This window comes from Crinia signifera, chromosome 2 (genome assembly GCF_055691185.1).
Source record: "Crinia signifera chromosome 2, ASM5569118v1, whole genome shotgun sequence".
Taxonomy (NCBI): Eukaryota; Metazoa; Chordata; class Amphibia; order Anura; family Myobatrachidae; genus Crinia; species Crinia signifera.
In genome coordinates this window covers 115,437,384-115,455,386 of record NC_139218.1, presented here as the reverse complement: position 1 = coordinate 115,455,386, position 18,003 = coordinate 115,437,384, and the positions used below count along the sequence as shown (strand labels likewise).

Below are 18,003 nucleotides of genomic sequence, written 5' to 3'. Positions count from 1 at the left end.
TGGGGACCATCAAATCCCAACAAGAAGGTAGCAGTACCTGGAACAAGCGGGACTTAAGTATCCAACACAAACTTTATTCTTTGACAAGTGGTTTACTGTATGCCATATCTCTTCTAAGTGCAATAACCAATTTTGAATCATAAATTCATGTGCATTTACATTGAATATGTTTTAAGTGATATGATAATTAAATGTATTTTTACTTTGTGATACCCAATTGATCAAATTTTTATTTATTTAGACTTATTTAAGTTCAGGGAAATCAATTCCTTTGGCGCTCTACACTACTTTTGTCCTATTCCAGCCTGTGTATCTAAGACTGCAGTGCAGCAGCTGTGTCCTAGATTGCCTCTAGTCTGTGAGATCCTGCCTACAGTAGAAGCACCATTGACAGAAAGACAGCCTCGCACTTTTAATTCTATGTTTCTATGTTTTGATTACTTGTTTTTTATGTATGATCATGCTCTGACGAGATAATAATGGCGGCGCTATGTTTTGTTTACAGATTGAGAACACGCTGCCTAGCAACAGAGCAATGAGTGTGCGGTGACGTCACTGGATGGCGCCACCGTCCCATGTGAATTGTGCACGACGGGTGGATGGAGGGAGTGAGCACCCGGAGCGGGCGGTGACACCGGACAGGTGAGGCACCATGTGTTTTAAATTTGTAATCTTGTCTATGCCTATATATGTGTATGTATTTATGTCAGTCTTGTGCTATAAGTCCCTGAAGACGGGGGGATATACCCCGAAACGCCGTTTGGCTAATAAAGGAATTTTATTACTGCAATAGACTGCGAAGTGCCGCTCCTTCTCCGCATACCACTTGGACCCACAGAGGTTTTGAGAAGGCACACGCAGCAGGATAAACCCTGTGGACAACCAGAGTGCCGGGCATTCCCTTATCTATATATATATATATATATATATATATATATGTCCTGAAAGCATTTTGTGGTAACCTCCTTCATTCAAGCCCACCAAGTGCTGTACTACAGAGCCGACAGAGGGGAGGACACCTATGGTGCCGGGGACGCTGCTGCGTGCCTGCGCCGGATTATCACGGCCACCTAGCATGCCTGCGCCGGGTCATCACGGCCGCGGCCTTTGGTGCCGGGGACGCTGCAGCCTATCATGACTGTGCTTGCGCCAGGTAATCACAGCCGCGGGCCATCACTCTGTGCTGCCGCGGCTGGACGCAGGGGGCAAGGGAGCCGCACATAGGAAAGAGAAGAGCCGCATGCGGCTCGCGAGCCGCGGGTTGGCCACCCCTGCTCTATGCACTATATCAAAACAGGCCTTTGCCTACACATGTACGAAGATATCGCTCATGCGCAGTAACTCGTAACTTCAAGCAATTCATACACTATACCCTGTTTTTACTTGTGGCAAACAGAAGTGCAACAAACTCAACGTAAACACAGCATATACTTATTTTGCATACTGTATATTACTCTTTGGAAATTCACTTATTGTCCGTGGGTTCGAGTTAGCAACTTTCAAGTTCTGTACCGATGCAGACTTGGCTTTTCAAGCAAGGGTTAAATTATGTCACTCCCACCCTTTTGTTAGTAAGCTCAAGTCCTGCATATGGTACAGCAATTTAAAGTATGAAACAACTGGATGCATCCCTCAACTGTTAAATCCTAATAAATCCCAAACCAAAGAACAATAAGTAAGTTTCGCAGTTATAATTATGGCGGTATCCTTCGCAGTACTAAGTACTTAAAACACTAAAATGTACCAGGTATTATTCCTGTAAACCCTTCCGGTGAAAATAGGGGCGTGGCATCAAGGGAGCAACGTGATCTGCAGGCAATGCCCCTTGGCCACTAGGGCACAACCCCAAACTTTGGGCGTGTGTCTTTGCTGCAAAAAGGTCTGTTATGAACTTAAATGTTAACATTTGCTATTTGTGGCATTAAATACTATTCATGCTTCCGTTACTTACACACACTGTATACTTCCAATGCTGATGCTAATCAGAAAACTTTTCTAAATCACAGTTCTCTGAAACTGTCTGCTGTATGGGGGCGGACATTTTGTGATGGTCCATTCTTCATAGCATCAGAATGAAGCCAGGAGGGGAGCCGGGACCACTGCAGCGAATACAGGTAAATTTGCGGGGGGATGGGGGGGGGGGGGGGGGGTGTCATGGGCAGCCGGGGGGGGGGCTGCTTCATTATCATAGGGGGGGAAGGCGCTCAAATTATGGTTATGCCACTGTCCCTCATATATCCCCTTAACTTAATAAATACCCAATCTAACGCAGCTAGGGTAAGCTGAGAGTTCCACTCCACTTACTTTTCATGTGTTTCTTTCTGCCTGAATCTCATCTCTCCCATAACCAGGCAGAGCAGTCACAGAAGGTGGGACAGCACTCTGATTGGATGTTTTGTCTGTGTGACAGCCTGCCTGGTTCAGTGTGGTGCAGAAGCTGCACATGTCACTGTGTGTCAGGTTAATGTCTCACCCCTCTCCTTACTGTTAAGGTGCCAGCCGCCCCTTCTAGTCTCCTGCGCTCCTCCAGTTCAGAGTCCAGATACACACTAGTACTAGCCTGAGACTGATGACGTGTTCTCACTGCGAGTAAGAAAGACAAGGCTTTTACCCGGCATTAAAATGGACACCCATTCTCACTGCAAGTCAAATTCCGGGGGGAAGAAGTTCTATCCGGGAATTTGCCTGTAAACACGGGTTTTTCGGAAGTGTGAACGGGTCAACCCGTGCCTGCACACCCGGATCTCAGACACGGGTAAAAAGATTGGTTTTACCCGTGTATGAGATCCGGATATGTGACCCGTTCACACTGCCAAAAAAACAGTGTTAAAAGGCAAATTCCCGGGTCCACATGCTAGACCTGGGAATTTGGCTGTAGTGAGAACGGGGTATGAGTGACATTGTAAATGCCTGCCACTGCTGAGTGCCCGACACTGCTGAAGACCTGCAGATCACGGCTCCCGTGCTGCTTCAAATTACCGGTCCCTGCTTACGACCTGCAACTCCCGACTGTCAGTTCCCCTCCCCCGGTGATGGTTGCTAACCTCTGCTGTGTTCTCACAACTACTGCAGCTGCCCTCCTCACCCTCCACTGCTACTGCCACTGCAAGGTCCCCCCCACACAGAATAAATCATGTAAGTACAGAGGGGGTGGTACGGCACTCCAGGTGTCTTAATAAATCAGGCAGTAATGCAAATGTATAAGAAATGTTTCAATGCCTTTATTGGGGCATTTTCGTCAGGCGACAAGAAAAAACAGTGTAGCTTACCTTATAACAGACACCCAGTGCACGCTGCAGCCGGAGGGCGGGACAGCTGACCCATTCAGGTGGCACAAAATGATGACCTCATTGCAGCATGAGGCATCAGTGACCATCACCAAGGAAACAGATCAACAAAGCACTATAACAGAGCAGCACAATAACCTTAATGATACATACAAGCAAATGCAGCCTACTGAACTGAATATCTCAATCAAAAGCATGTAGCTTACAAAGTATACTACATAGAATAATGTAGCAAAATGAGCAATGTAAGTTGAAATGCGCTGAAGACTGTAGCTGCCATAATAAATTAAGTTAATGTATAATATATAGTAGGAACCTAAGGTTATTGAATAATAATCATGGGATACAGGAAATCCAAAATAATGCATATACTATATACATCCAGTGATATGATATCAGTATAGAACATATCCTGGGCTGTTAAATAAAGCAACCCAAACCCAGGTGTTCATTCAGGCCCTTGGGGGGCCATCGTGCCCAGCCGGAATATCTACCTGGTTTCCGGCTGTTTTAATTTTTTTTTTGACCTGTCACCCCCTCTCAAGGAAGGGTGAATCATCCGATATCTCAATGATGACAAGATATGTGGAAATATACAAAAGTGTCTCGCCACCGGTTGGTCACTATCACCTTTGTTAAGAGCAGCTCTTAAAGCCGATCTGTGGGCTGCCATGCATTCTTTGAACTGTGTATCGGTTTTCCTGATGTATGACAGTCCACACGGGCAAATCAATTGATATATCATGTATTTAGTAGTGCAAATGACTCGATACCTGATATGCATGGTTTTTCCTGATTGAGGATGGAAAAAAGTATCTCCGGTTTTGATACCACTGTATCTTTCTCAAGGCGTGTGTTTGACCAGTGGTGTAGTAGTGGTGGGGTACCAAAACCGGTCGGCCTGTGACTTGTGGACACAAGGGAGGATTTCAGGGGACTTTGACGACCAGCATCCAGGGACGCCTGTGGTAACATCCTTATGCTATGTTTGTCTACATTCCATCTGTAGACATAAAGTCATGGTGAGAGTCCTTTGATCATATCCACCGGTGTCATCTTGTTTTAACCTGTTTATATTAAAAACGTACTGCACCATAAATAGTTTCTCTTGTCCTTCCGAGTGTACATCCACTTTATTGGGCTAATGAGAGGAGGAGGATCCATTGGTGGAACATAGATTCCCCTCAATCAAGCGCTATTATCTACAAATTAAGTAGACCTACATGTGTTTGAAGTAAAACAATATCACACTATTTGTTTTCTTTTCTCTTCTTCTTGTTTTGGGTCATTATACTCAATTTGAGAGAGAAATCATCTATTATAAGCGCTCTGGGAATATCAGACATCGATTGGTATTGTATTTGGATGTGAAGTGGTTCTTCATTGTCTGTGTACCCTAAGCTGACCTTTAGCGCACGATCAGTTGGTTTATACTCTTGTTTTGCAATTTGTTCAACAAGGTGATTGTATACAGTAGGAATCTTGGATGGCTTTGTATTAATGATTGGAATATGGAATCCAAATATAGGGTCAATGTTTGCAATAATGATTTCACTGTTGATATGATCGGTCTACCGAGAGGTATAATAAGGGATTTGTGGACCTTGGTTGTAGTACACAGTACTGGCACCACTGGGTGCAACGGTAATAATGCTTTTCTCAATTTATCAGTAATACATGCCCGATCCACTCCTTCTTGTAACAAAGCAGTCAATTCATTAGTGAACTTGATAGTATGGTCACTGGTTAGTGATTGCTATGTAATCATATCACTCAGTTGTGAACTGATCTCTGTTTTATAATCCTGAAGATTTTGAATGACCAATACCCCATCTTTGTTCACTGGTCTGAAAATTAAATGGGAGCCAGAGGGTCCGGACTCCTTGCCACAGTGCCCGACCGCCCCCCCAGCTCCCTGACCTGCTGCAGCTCCCTGTTGACAGAGATGGTAAGCTGGGTAGTGCCTTCCGGAATCGGGCTCTCTGCACACCATGGCTCCCAATGCCCGTGGGTGCGCAGAAATGGCGGCCGTGGCTTACGGATGGGGACCTGTGCCGCGGCACTCATTTAGAATAAACAGAAGAAAAATAGTATACATTTTAAACAATCGGGGCCTAGCACGAGTACATTTGAATTTTGGCACTTCAGCCAAGAGTCCATGATGACACCTGGCTGAATAGTCAACCCTTTCTGCTCCACGGCCACCATTTGCCATGTGGGCTGGGGTCTCCGGTCACAATGAGATTTGGTGGTTTTCAACTCCATCTAGGTCAACCAAACAACTATTGTTTTCATTTTCTTCTCTAGGCTTTCAAGTTTAGTTAAATAAAGTTAATAACATTCAATTTAATTCATGTGATAAATATAGGTTTAGCCAAAATGTTGGTCAAGTGTGTATCATAGGTCACTCATTTGTTTACTTAGCTAGTAGCCATTTGAGTAGTCTTATTGGTCAATTCAACATCAGGTGGATAGGCAATATAAGCTTTGTGGGAGCAGGAGACCAATTGGGGTGCCCCAGACATGTTGATTATTCATGCAGGTGTTAATGACGTGGGTGCCTGGAAAGGTGTAGAGATCATCATACAAGACATACAGGTTATTGGTGAAGAGATCGAATGGTCAGATACTCAGCTTTATTGGTCCGAGATAACCCATCTGCATTTTAAGATGCTTAATAGGGTGAGGTGTAAATTGAATGCAGCTGTGTTCAGAACTGTTCTGAGCTTGAGTAGTAAATGTAAAAAGCAGCCTAAAATTGGTTATGAAAATACAGAGCTTTATAGGGCCGATGGTGTGCATCTTTCGTTGGGACTAGACTTATTTGTCACAGTCCTTTATGATGCCTTGAAGTGAGGGTATTTATAGTGTGGGTTTTTATCAGTCTTTGGTTACATTTAAATTTTAACAAAGACATAGATTTTATAGGATAGTTGGCGGGCTACGGTTGGTAACCTTGCTTTGGTGTGCAACAGGGCTCCTCGGCAGCTCAATTTATAGCATACAGATGGATCGCCAGCATGCCTGCGCTGGCGATCACCGGCGCAGAGGTGTTCCATCTGACTGGGATGCGCATGCGTCTCACACGCACACGGGTCCCAGTTTCAGGACGGCGGGGCGGCGGCATCCTGCCTACTTCCTCTTCAGGGAGATGGGCAGGGATAGGGGGACAGCGGGGCGCCGAGGGGCACTGGGGGAGGTGGTGGGCAGTGGAGCCAGCTCCGTAGCCACGGGGTGCGCACAAGCATCTCGTGCGCCCACACCCCTGGCGAGAGCCGGCTGCTGACGATAAAATCTGCTCCATCTGTAGTAAGTTTTGACTAGCATTTCCATTTTGAGAAAGGCGAGTCGATCACTACCTTAGGGGAGGACCTGGTCACCATCTTATGGAGGGGCTAGCACTCTGCCAGTTAAGGGGAAATGGTTCTACCCAATATAACTTGTGCAAGGTGTGGATACGCCATCCCGATTTGTTAATTATTTAATTATGGGCCATAGCCAATAAGAAACTGCTCATGTCGCCACCTTAATTTAATTTTGGGCTGTGACCTTTGTTTTACTAATCTACTTTGTTGTGAATCATTTATTTAGTTGATGTTAAGATGGAAAAATGTAAATATATGGGTGAATTATAGACTGGAGGACAGGCTTCTCTGGGTCCTAATGCCCAGCATCAAGGGGAGTAACTCCCAGAGGCAATGGAGGCTCCAGTCACTGGGCTTCAAGTCCTGAAGGGACACCTGCATGTAAAGCAGCACCTGTTTGGTTCACAGCGGGATCCAATTGTGACCAGATCCAATTGTGACCACTGCTCTTGCAATGGAGCCCTGCAATGGGATCTAACTCAGCAGTTGGACAGTATTTATTCTTGCAGTGCGCAGAACTGCATTGATATCTTGAGAATCATATTTATGGTGACCTGGTATATGACAGATAGTATACAGAAGGACGCCAATTATTACCTGGGTTCCATCTGAGGTGATATCTTTTGTTATACCATCATACCTACTCCTGTGTACACCATTGGATTGGATTTTAAATCTTATTAAAAATATTTTGATACTTATCTGTTGGATCATATGGTGTATTAAAGATACATTTATGTGCTTCACGCCTGCTCTGCTAATGTAAGCATATACCTGTATGTGAGCATCTGCATATTCTTCCACTCCAGTGGGGTGCCCCATTTCATTATTTCACACCTGAAAATATGAGTGTGACATCTTCACATTTGATTGACTCCACTCAATGGTCATATACATATAGTATGTTTACAGGTTTACCAGTGCTTGAAGTGGGCTGGTATGCAACGTATGGCATACCGGCACTTTAACCACTGAAGTACTTTTTTATTTTTTGAGTGTTGGACTGCTATGTCATAGGGATATTCTGGTACTGCAAACAGTGACTATCCGGGAGAGGTAGAGACGGGTAATGGGGGAGAAAACATGAAAATAGGAGCAGAGGCTGACAGAGCTAAATGCCGTCTCTCTGCAGATCACTCAGACGCTGAGCAATTAGGCAGCTGAATGAAGTCCCAGGAATGCTGGGGCTGGTGGAAAGATGTGTGGCAGCTAGTGGAGAGCTGAACGGGGACTGCTGGAGTGCCCAGCGGTGGATGCTGGAGGGGCGAGCAGAGGCTGCTGGAGAGCTAAGCAGATAGTGCTGGAGAGCTGAGCGGTATTGGTGCAGCTGCTGGAAAAGCTGCAGTGCAATGCACCTGTGGATGGTGTGTCTCCTTGAGTGGGTAGGTGTTGATGGTTACTGTAGTCTTCCACACTGTACTGGGCCCTGTACATCTTCTGCTCCCCGGTCCTGAACTTGTTGCACTTCAGGGCTGCAGAGAGCTTCCTGGGGACTGGCCAGCAGCTGCAGCACAGGGGAAATGAGCTACCTGCAGAGGATCAAGGTGGGCGGCCCTGTGACAAACTGCAACTTGCCTGTGGGTGACTTAAATGAACTTTTCCCCTGCCAGCATTTATGTAACAAATAAATGAAAAACCACAAACAATGCCATGTTAGTTATGCTCATATTTTATTAGATCAATTTATCAGAAAGTAAAAACATTTCCAATGATGTTATACAATATATATATAAATATATGTATATCATTAAAAGTGGCAGATTTTATTTAGCATTTTGTAGTTTCAGCCAACAGAACAGCCTCCACGATGATAAACTTTCGGTGGACAATATCCCCTTTTTTCTCTTATTTCTTCATTGTCAGCATGGTCCTGTTGTATCTCCCTCTCTTCAATCTCGTTGTTGCTTTCTTCTTCCCTACACCACAGAAAAAGGGGATGATTCACATTGGCTTGGTAAGCAGCAAACTTCCCTGGGGTACCTTTCCCCTGCCCTATGCCGGTGTCCGCCCCCTTCCTCACATAGGCCGAAGGTATTCGTACAGTGGTGCATGTGCAGAGCCGTAGCATTGGTCACCAGTGCGTATACGCCGGGCACCTATCGAACTAGAATTAGTCCTGAAATGTCAGCAATTTACAGTACTACTAAATCAAAAGGTATACCATGATTAGTAATATATATCTAATTCTGAGCAGCAGGTTAGATAGAGACTAATTGTTGGTGAAGTAACACTTGTATCTGTAAGTAGTATTTGATCAATTAATATGATAAATTATGTTTGAAGAAACTTGAAGTGAGGACATTCACATTGTCATAAGAGAACAAGGGATACATTAACTAAAGTTTGATTCTAAATTGATCTAAATAAATGGGAAGGAGGTAATGAAGTTTGAGTTCAGCTGCGTAGTGAGATGACGTCCGAACTCGGACATTAAATTAAAGGGGAAAACATTTAAAAGGCATGGTGTACTAAATTTTCCCCCATGATTTAGTAGTGCAATGGACACAAGTAATTATACCGGTATGTGATATATTAGTAGTGCATACTTGCCGACTTTTGCAAACTCCTCTCCGGGAGAAGCCCGGAGAGGAGTGAAAGGGGTGCGGGGAAAGGCTTCGTTTTGGGGTTGACGTCACCAAGCCCCGCCCCCATGACAGACAGCCACATCTTTTTTTAGGTCCTTGGATGGGAGAGGGGCTAAAATGAAGCGAATTACAGGTGGGGTAGATATAACATGTGCAGAGATAGGTAGATTTGGATGAGTTATTTTGTTTCTGAGCAATGGTAAATACGAACTGCTTTAGCTTTACACATCAATTTAGATTTTCATTTGAACACTTCCCCCCCCAAATCTAATGCTTCCTGCACAGTTTACATCTGCCCCACCTGCAGTGCACATAGTTTTGCCCATTTTGAGAACAAATTTGACCTGTGATCAGGTTTGAATTAGGCCCATAGTCAAAGTCATATCCCAGGGGTAGGCAAGTAATTTTTGATGGAGTCCGGAAGTTTGAAATGATTTTGGTCGAGGTCCAAAAAATGCTGCCAATACGGGCACAATGCTGGCAATACAGGCACAATGCTGGTAATACAGGCACAATGCTGGTAATACGGGGACAATGCTGCCAATACGGGGACAATGCTGCCAATACGGGGACAATGCTGCCAATACGGGGACAATGCTGCCAATACGGGCACAATGCTGGCAATACGGGGACAATGCTGGCAATACGGGGACAATGCTGGCAATACAGGCACAATGCTGGTAATTCAGGCACAATGCTGGCAATACAGGCACAATGCTGGTAATACAGGGACAATGCTGGCAATACAGGGACAATGCTGGCAATACACTGTATTGCCAGCATTGTCCCTGTATTGGCAGCATTGTCCCTGTATTGGCAGCATTGTCCCTGCATTGAATGCAGGGACAATGCTGGCAATACAGGGACAATGAAGACACATTCTGCTCACCTTTTTAAAAATGAACTCTGCATACTTTAAAAGGGGACGGGCAGGCCGCAACCCGCAGATGCACTTAAAAGTGCCTCCCGGCTCCGCTGCCTGCACCTCTCTCTGGACTCTCTCTCCAGCAGTAGACGGGGATCCCTGCGACAGCCCCTGCTCAGGCATGGGCCGGGGTGCAGCGTCAGATCCTTCACTCAGCGGGTTGGCTTGGCGGGCTTGGCACGTGCGGCGTCTCCCCCTGATCACGCTTGGCGCGTCTTTTGCCCCCACCCACGTGAGGCGCCGCTTTAGCACGCTCGCTCGTCAGGGGAAGGAGACGTCATGTCTCTCTTCCCCTGGCATATTTACACAATAACTGTGCGGTCCGGAGATCTGGCTTCTGCGGTCCGGAGATGGACCGCGGTCCTCCAGTTGCCGGTCCCTGTCATATCCATTCTCAACAAAAGTTACTTGCTATTTTTATTTGCTACCCTCTGAGAACCATGCCCTTTGCCTTTCATTACATCCTCTGCAAATCTGAGGGGCAAATATAACTATCCTCCAATCTATTTTTGCACCTATCATCCTCTTTCTAACTCCTTTATTACATTTTCAAACCCCCTACTTCAAATATTACCTAAAATCAAGTTGGGGGACTACAATGTATAATGTTAAAATTGACTCTATATATTACATATATTGTTAATACAATAGCTTGGACGGTGTAATGGTTAGCATCACTGCCTCACAGCACTGAGGTCATAATTTCCAACATGTCCCTAACTGTGCAGAGTTTGTATATTCTCCCCGCACTTGCTTGGGTTTTTTCCAATTACTCCGGTTTCCTCCCACAATCCAAAAATATACTGGTAAGTTAACTGACTCCCAACAAATATTAACCCTATAATGCCTGTGTGTAAGTGTGGTAGGGAGCTCAACTGAGGCAGGGACTGAATTGAATGTTCAAATATTCTCTCTGTAAAGTTTTGCAAAATATGTGTGCACTATATAAATAGCTGTAAAATAATAATAATAATAATCACAAATTATAAATGTAAGCTTAGACACTTGGTTGACAAGGATACCTTAAAGGTGCGCTGTACATATTAGTTGCTGTCCAAAACCACTTTCTAAATCTTAGAGACTTTCACCAAGAATAACTTTAAGTATCACATAATACCAAAGTATATGACTAAAATAACAGTTTTCATTGAAATAAAATTAATTTAGGTAAACAATTTTGAAATAATGTTTAATAATTTGGACAACTTACTTTTCTGCTTTCCCAAGTTGTACAAGGCAGGCAAGGGCCACAGCTGCTGTCACCAGAATTACCAATTTGAGAGTCATCTTGGGATTCTAAAAATATGTTCAATAAATATACACTTTTGCTGAAGCTTATTGCAAAGCATACGCAGACCATACACTTGGTGTGCGGACCCCAACCCATCTCCCCACATACATTGTATTTTGATCGATGTTAGATAGGGCAGATGCTCCCGGGTCTCCGCTGCATATGAAGCTTCCCTGGGATTGAAGCGGCAATGAAGCAGTGAAGTGATGTCCTTCACCACCTCTCACTGCTGACCTGCAGTAGTGTTCGGTTCTTAGACACTCTATACTATGGCAACAGCAGCTCAAAAGCGGCGGCAACTGGGCGTATTGTCAGTGGGACATGGCCAGGCGGGTGATTGGATTTTAATCCACACTCAGCGTGAGTCGTCCCCACTGCAACACACGGCGATTACAACAGCCGCCTCAGTGCCTCTGCCATACATGAGGTTTTTGATCAAGTGATATAGCCTGTAGAAGGCTTATGATACTATCAATATTCTCTACCTCTGTTGTATATGGGCATTGCAATTAACATACATTCTGCAGAAGGCTAAATATACACCTCTGCTGCTTCTGAGCATTTCTATTAACATATACTCTGCAGAAGGCTAAATATATTGTGTATACTCTCAGACCCTCCACTTGCTGGCAATTAGTGCACATCAATCAATTTATAATATTGTGAGAAGAAATGATACAAGTTGTCTGAAACTTTTTCCCTTTAATAAAACACTAACATCCCTAAATTCATACTGGTTTCACATTGCAAACCTGCTTTCAACCTGTTTTTGTAAACATGTCTTAAAATGGATCAAAAGCCAGTCAAATCCCTTTCATATTGCATGTTGTAAACAGTATATTGCAATTTCAATACCGTTCAGATTCAACCCGTTTCACCAATAGAAAGCCATACAATTTTTAAATGTTTATTTCCTGCTTGTGGGCGGGGATCATGCAGGAAGATAACCTATCACCCTTGTGTGGTTATCATTTGTAGCAAATACCGTTTCTGAGCTGTTCAGACTACAGGGAAAATGGCTCAGAAACGAGTGCTGCTTTTAACACGTTTCAAAATACAAAATTGACAATGGAGCTTTCACACTGCAGCTGTTCACATTTTAAAACAGTAAAAAAAAGTCAATATACCGTGTTAAAGCTGCAATGTGAAAGGGGTATAAGTGAGATCACATTAATACCTTGATTTCGTGCAGAAACTTGCAATTCATACTGATCCACTATTCATATGCATCTTTATTGAAAGAAGGGCTGGTGGGATACATTGTATAACAATTGTGCTAATTGCGCTAATAGTAACACACTGTATTTCTTCTCCAAATAACTGATCTAACATTGCTGCACATTTAATAGGGGACATAATACCACTGCCATAACATATAATTACGGAATTAAATTGGGGTAGGGGACCCACCAAGTGAGGATTTTTATCCTGTTTAAACCACTTAGTTTGTGTTTATGTGTAGATGTTGTGTGTCCATATTTCGCAAGCAATTTTGGATTAATCTAATAACAGTTACATTTTACAAGAAAAAAATGAACTGAAAGAATTTCAGCGCTGTAGGTCTGCTGGTGGGAAATTGAACACGTGTGGTGACCCCACACCACAATTTTATGACACAAACAAAAAAGTAACTAGACTAGACTCAATCAGTGTGATTGAGAACATATTCTATCCGGAGAAGAGGAGACGCCTATCCCATATAAGGGGTGTATGGTACCTTTTTCTTCTTCAAGGGAAAATTAGCCTTGGTGAAGGGTCTACCACTGAACCTCTATAATAGTCTGAGTGATCTACGTGAAAATAACTGAATGATACTTATGGTTTCCAAAGGCGGAGAAAAGGAACGTTCCACATGATTTAGGAATGGTGTTTTTCTACTTTCTAGCTCGCAGGAGGGATCTGAACACAATACATGTGTCTAGTACACATTACTTTTTTGAACAGTTACATTTTAATTGGTCATTTTCTTACCGCACAGAGACATTATTTTCCTGTTCTTTTTGATTATATATATATATATATATATATATATATATATATATATATATATATATATATATATATATATATATATATATATATATATGCTATACAGGTAACCAGCAGCCCTTAGACAGAAAAAAATGTTTGACCATAGAGGCCGTAGAAATCTTCTGATAGGTGAAACATTTGGTAAAAGTACTAATTGTTAAACCTTAGATTGTGATTTAGAGGGTGCAATGTTTAAACTTGAGAAATCTCTCCTGAAGGAAGGTCATTTATGGTGGGAAATCACCTCCTTATTCCAAAAGCCTTCAGGTAGACAAAGCACCTTCCTTCGAGAATAAGTCTGAAGAATTTAAAATAGAATGGAATAAGACATTGGATGCATGTTCTGGAAATGAGTTAAGAAAAAATAAGGAAGATATATCCATATATAAAACATTGGTAGAACCATTCTCAGGGTCTAAGGAGTATAAGGAACTGGAAACCAAATTACCTCCAGATAATTAAAAAATAAGGAAATTGAGAAAAAAAAAGATAAAAATAGCTCATTGATATAGAGCAGTGGTTCCCAACCTGGGGTACTCTGCAGACCAGTTGGGGGTACTTGAAAATAATATTGGTAATGGCGGACGATGAAAAGGTCTTTTGATGTCTGAAGAAGACCCATTGCCATATGCCTGACCAGCAATCCACTGGGAGCTTCCCATGCTTCCCTCAGACATCAGCAGTCATCTGCCCAGAACTGACAAAGGTGGAGGAAGCAGCGGCATTAATCCTACCGGTGTTAGCGGGAATCCTGGAGATAATACACAACCAGTGTCTAGACACAGAAGGGCATGATTCCTGGCTATGTACTACTCCTCCGCTCCTCTTTAATATAAGGACATGCATAAGGATCCGCATACCGCTAATTACTGTCCATATTTCAAAATGAGAGGAGGGGGTACTTATCAATGAAAAGCCTAATCGAGGGGTACGGGAGAGAAAAAAGGTTGGGAAGCACTGATATAGAGGACTATCAAACAGGTTCTCAATATGTTAGGCTAAATAATTCCAAACCAGTAACACAGATTACTAGTGCTTCATTGATAAAAGAAAATGATACACAAGAATTATTAAGGGAACGCCGCTATAAACAGGGTAGATACAATCAAACCCAAAGTGAGTGGAATGAACCAAAAATATGTGGAGGAGGAATATACCAAATAGAGAATTTGTGGAACCATCCACCCCTAATTATCAGATATCTAACAATCTGCAAACACATACATTTAATTGGCGAGTCCAAAATAGATCTGACCCCTGATACAGAGGGAAAATTATTGTTTTTTTATGTCAAAGAGAAAGACATCACATAACACATTGACATCCCCCCCCCCCCCCCCCCCCCAAAAAAAAAAAAAAAAGACCTAGGGGTAGAAGGGGAAAGAGGATAAAAGAATCCCAGTTAATTAAAAAAAAGAGAAAGAGAAGAAAAAGAAAACAAACAATCAGCACACTTGACACAATTAATAGAACTGAAGAAAATGCGATGGATTTAAGTAAAAATAAAATGTTTAATCTAAGCAAATACACCCCAAATGAGGATTAAATAAAGGTCCTCAAATGGGCTTATAGTTTGCCCCTTCAAAAAAGATCAGTGAATTTGAGGTATATATAGACTTTCAGAAGTTTATAGACGTTTAGAAGAAAATGCTCAGGTAGGACAGGAAATTCCTGATCATACCAACTTTTCTGTGTTAAAAAACGTCCACCTTCTACCATAGACATAAGAAGGGTTGTTTTATAGAGACATTTGAATGTCTTGTATGTGAGGATTTGGAGAAAATAAAACTGAAACCAAACAGGAATGTAAATATGTCAAAAAAGGAAAGGGAAGCCATTAAAACACTGAGAGATAATGACCAAATAGTCATAAAACCCACAGATAAGGGGGCAGTATTGTAATCTTAGATGTTGAAGAATATAATGAGGAAATAATTAGGCAATTAGCAGAACAATCTCCATACAAAATTAAGGGGAAACCCGACAGATACTATTAGCAATAAATTAGATATGTTCCTTAGCCTATATACTAGTAAAGGAGTCTTAACAGAGATGGTAATACAGAATATTAAGATTTAGAAACCATCAATACCGGTGATATACATATTACCTAAAGTGCATAAGAGTGAGACCAAACCCCCTGGCCATCCTATAGTTGCAGGGACAAACTTGGTCCTATCAAATCTCTCATGCTATTTGGATAATATCTTACAACCCTTTGTTTAAAAAAGTAGGTCTTATCTTTTTTTTAGGTAGTTTTTATTGAATTTTTAGAAAACCCGAAACCCTTAGTAGCAAGACAGCGCATATATAATGATACATAAGTAATATAGTAAATGAAGATAGCACACATTGAGTATATGATAATAATCTGGTAGGTATCATCTACAAATAGACAACAGAGAAAGTAATAACCAGCACACACGATAAACAAATTAGTCAAACCCGAAGGCGCCATTCGAGTGAACCATCCCAAAAAAAAAGTTGGCAGGGGTATTTTTCAAATGTTATAGTATAACAGTAAAAGGTATAAGTGTAGCCTCTCCACTACATATATGTATATAAAAAGGAGGTAGTAGATTTACGTCATAGTGAAAAGCTGTCTTGCCACGAACAATATCCCAAATATGAAAACAAACCTCCCTACAACCCACTAAGCCCAAAATAAACCTCCCCAGAACCCCCACCCTGTATGACCTATCCCCAACTCTAGGTATACCTGGATCCCAAATAACCTATCTCCCCCCAACTAGCAATACTAACTATCTAAGCCTACCCTAAAACCCAACCCTCCCACCCAACCTAAAACGGATAGAGGACATATGGACTGTTGGGGGTAGTGACCCATTGGCCACTAATTGAATATCATCAGAGTAGAGTGAAGCAGCAGTATGGAACTGTAACCTTCCTGCCATACACAAGTAGTGGAAAGAATAGGCTGTTAACCCAGTGGCTATAGAGTATTCACCCACCTATCGACAAACGGACAAATTATATATTTGACCAACAGGAGCATGTCCTGCTGGCCGCAAAATACAATCAGGATACACATTAATAGCAGCCTTAGACTATATAGACCAAACTATACAATGTAAGCACACACCAGTACATAGACAATAAGAAAGCGCACAAGCAAAAAGAACATAAATATCACAGAATATATGCATACAAAGCATTTCTAAAAAAATATTTATAAAAATTAGAAAAGGGCAAAAATGAGAAGAGATATCATTCCAAGTTAGAATGGAGCACTAATCCGGCCAGTACTCCATCCCCCGAAAGCACAAGGCTCCAGTTTCACAAGGATGTACAAAACAAGACCTAGAGCATGCATAAGACGAAGTCCAGGGTCTCTTCATAATCATTGGAAGCCCGAGAGGAGTTTGGAGGGAAACCGTGTCATCACCAATGCCCACAGGAGTAGGACATTGAATAACCTCACTCCCAGGTACTACGTAGTCAATTATAGAACAGCAAAGAGTCCCAGCTTCAGGCAGACCCTTAGATGGGTATACATCGCGAGTATTAACCGGTATAGTAGTGATGGTAAGAGCTGCAGGTACAAGAGGTGCAGGCAAGCCTCCCTGATCGATTTTAGTACAGTGTCCAGGACTGCAGGTAGAGGACAGGACGCCACCCCGCATGTTGTCAATCTGGTGCAGAAGTCTAGTAGTGGAAGCAGAAATCGCGCGCAGTATTTGTTAGACAGCAGATTCCATGGTTCCTTAGCTGAAAAATGGCCTCAGATGTAGATGGCAGTGGCTAGCACACTGCCAACTGTATAGAGGAGATTGACCGCTTTATGAGCAAGCAGTAATAGTGCACTATTAATATATTATAATCCAGGGGAGCTCATGGAACCAAATATACAAAAGGATCAGTTAGTCTGACTGCTTGCAGGAAGTCCCGGCCACAACAGGCAGTGGAGATTGGCACACAATTAGTGGATATTAAGCCACAATATTATATAACACGAGTGCCAGATAGTGGGAGTGAGAGCTAATTGTTGTGCATCACCCCTTCAAATAGTAGAGGAAGCAGAGGCATTTCAATAGATGCAGGAGACATATGTCACAGGCTGTATAACCAGATATACCTCACCCAGGTAATCATGTGCCACAGGATACCTTTTAATGGCATCGCCGCCTCAGGAGGGAGGAATCCTGCAGGTTGTAGCTTCAATGTGCGTCTCTCAACTCAGGGGAGAGGGAGCTACAGGAATGGAGCAAGGGAGAGGAAGGTTGTGGTAGAGTCCACGCCACCAGTTCCCTCCAGCAGAAGTAGATCGTTGCAGGTGCCGCGGCCCAGGAGACGGTCAGGCAAGATGGCGCTGGCCCCTCTGTGCGGCCAAGCAGCGCGCCTCAGCAGAGACGGCTCCCGCTTCTCACCGCCAATCCCCCAGAGTCACCAGACGCCTCCACCCTCCCGCACACCTGGCAGGAGGCACCCACTCAGTCATGTGATCGCGCTCCGAGAATGACGGCACCCAGCAAGAGTCGCCGGAAGATCTAAAATGGTG

At 43.1% G+C, this 18,003-nt stretch overlaps 1 long non-coding RNA gene across 1 annotated transcript in view; it reads left to right on the top strand.

The window, feature by feature from the left end:
• The first annotated feature begins 3,058 nt into the window (after positions 1-3,058).
• Positions 3,059-18,003, top strand: part of LOC146058835 (uncharacterized) — a 120,513-nt gene continuing 105,568 nt past the window's right edge. Inside the window, exon 1 of the long non-coding RNA XR_014469989.1 lies at positions 3,059-3,135. This is a non-coding gene — a long non-coding RNA (uncharacterized LOC146058835). The remainder of the gene's footprint in view (positions 3,136-18,003) is intronic.